The following is a 3093-nucleotide window of genomic DNA, read 5'->3' as shown; positions in this document are numbered from 1 at the left end:
TAATAAAATTTGTTGTTTAGAATGGTATTTAATTCTTTATAATCACAAATATATCAAGATAATCAAATTTACTATCTAATTCTAGTGCAATTTTAATCATTTTATAAGAGTTTATATCACCTTTACAAAACTTTACTTGTAACAACACACCACTTTTATACTGTGTACGGTCATTTAGTGATATTATTGTGTAGGCGGTAAAGTAGATTTGTGTATGTCCTTGAAAATTTCTAAGGATTATCAATATTTATTTATTCATAACTTTTAAGATAAAATTTTCTTATTTAGAAATTTGTTTATTTATTTTAAAAAATCTATCAAAATGATCACATTTCGTTGCAATTTTAATCATTTCATAAGTTTTAATATCATCTTTTTACGATTACATTTGTATACATCCATTGAAATATTTTTATCTGTGGGTTTAAATTAGATTTTGAGATTTCCTACAATCTTAGAAATATAAGAGTTGTCATCTTGAATTATTTTTATGCACAAGTTGCAAGTATAAAAGTATTATTTTGCGTTTTCAAGCATTACACATGTGTAAGTTTAATTTGTTATATATGGTGATTAATTTTATCTACAATGAGATTTTTGAACAACAATTCTAGGGCTAAAGACTAAATTGATCTAAGACACGTGAATTGCACGCTTTCATTTAAAAAGAAGCTATGCTATTATTTGTTGATTATAAACTTTTAGATTATTTTATTTTGGGTTTAGAACTGTATTTTATTATTTTAAATTATAAATTTATAAAGATAATAGATTTATCGTATTATTATATTTATTTTTTTTCTTTTGTAAGTTTACTCAATTTCTTATAAGATTTGACATTATCTCCAAAACGCTTAATTATATGAAATTTTCTTAATTAGAACTTTATTTAATTTTTTAAAAATATATCAAAATGAGCACATTTGTTATCACATCTCATTGCATTTTAATTTAGTCATTTCATAAGATTTTATATCATTTTCTACAATTACATGTGTATCCATCCATTATGTGTGGATTTGAATTAGATTTTGAGATTTCCTACCATCTTACAAATATAAGAGTTGGCATCTTGAATTATTTTTATGAACAAATTTCAACTATTATTTTGTATTTTCAAGCAATGGAAATGTGTTATTATTTTTTTATTTTTATTTTATATATCATGATAAATTCTATCAATAATGAGATTTTTGAACAATAAATCTAGGGCCTAAAGTAGTGATCTAAGACACGGAAATTGCACGCATTCATCCAAAAAGAAGTCCTGCCATTATTTGTTGAAGATAAGTTTTTTTTTTTTTTTTTTTTTAGGGGAGGGGGGGGGGGGGGTGTGGGTCTAGAACCATATTTTATTAGTGTAAAAATAAAAAATTTATAAAGATAACGTTATTTATTTTATTATTATTATTATTATTTTCAAAACGCTTAATTTAAACTCATCTATTACATTTGTATTTTCATTGTCCATTCATCATAATCTTTTTGTGTGGGATATGAAGTTGCATTTTTTGACAATCTAACATAATACACTAATCAACATCTTGAATTATTTTTTTGGATTGATATCCAACACTAACTTATTTTACTAAAATTTTTTTATTTAGAATTGTATTTAATAATTTTTAATCACAAATATTTCAAGATAATCAAATTTACTATTTTATTCTAGTGAAATTTTAATTATTTATGAGAAATTGTATCACTTTCATAGAACTTTATTTGTATTGACGTGCCACGTTTATACTATGTGCGGTCATTCGGTGATATCTTCATGTGGGTAGTAAATTAGCTTTGTACGTTCTTAAAAATTTTTAAAAATTGCCTATATTTACTTATTTATAACTTTTTAGATGAAATTTACTTATTTAGAACTTTACTTTTTTTTTTCTTAAAAAAATCTATCAAAATAATCATATTTATTATCACATTACATTGCAATTTTAATCATTTCATAAGGTTTTATATCATCTTCTACATTTACATTTATCACCATTAAAATATTGCTATGTGTGGATTTCAATGAGATTTTGATATATATTTTTTAATGATAGGGATTATACGAGCATGACCGGAGTCTAATGGGTCAAACCGATCGGAACCGAACAAAGTTGAGAGTATCTGAAACATTTCCAGATCTCCGGTCAATTTTCTCACGACACTTGGCATAGACTCCCTGACCAACTAACTCACACCCTACATGTGTAAGACATACGGGGACCCCAACATGTATCTCCGAACCTGCCTATATGAAGCGCATTTATTGTTGGGGGAGGGGGGAGGAGGGGGGGGGGGGGTTTCCCTTTCAATAATTCTAAGGCTAAAGTGATATAAGACACGCGAATTGCACGTTCTGCCATTATTTGTTAATGATAAGCTTTTAGATTTTGTTTTTTGGGAGTTTAGAAGTGTATTTTATTATTTAAATCATAAATTTGTAAAGATAATCATATTTATCCTCTTATCATGTTTTTTTTTTTTTTTTTTTTTTTGTTGGTAAAATACTCATTTTCTTATAAGATTTTGTATTATCTTCTAAATGCTTAGTTATATAAAATTTTCTTATTCAGAAATTTATTTAATTTAAAAAAAGAAATATCAAAATGATCACATTTATTATTATTATTATTATTATTATTATTATTATTATTATTATTATATGTAACTTTACTCATTTTCTTATAAGATTTTGTATTATCTTCGAAACGCTTAATTTAAACTCATCTATTTCTTTTGTATTGCCACCCAGATTCATCATAATTTTTTTGTTGGCGATATGAAATAGATTTTTTTACCGTCTAATATAATACACTAGTCAACATCTTGAATTTTTTTAATAATAAATATTAATAATTTTATAATATCTCCAAGCTCCCTCTAAATAACTTATTTTACTAAAATTTATTATTTATAATTGTATTTAATAATTGTTAATCACAAATATCTCAAGATAATCAAAATTTCTATCTTATTCTAGTGAAATTTTATTCATTTGATGAGAGTTGGTATCATTTTCAGAAAACTTTATTTGTATCGACATGCCATCTTCATACTTTGTACGGTCATTCAGTGATATCTTCCCGTGTATAGTAA

Source organism: Ipomoea nil, unplaced genomic scaffold, assembly GCF_001879475.1.
Source record: "Ipomoea nil cultivar Tokyo-kokei standard unplaced genomic scaffold, Asagao_1.1 scaffold3069, whole genome shotgun sequence".
Classification (NCBI taxonomy): domain Eukaryota; kingdom Viridiplantae; phylum Streptophyta; class Magnoliopsida; order Solanales; family Convolvulaceae; genus Ipomoea; species Ipomoea nil.
The sequence above is the reverse complement of the archived record's forward strand: the minus strand, read 5'-3'. Positions refer to the sequence as shown.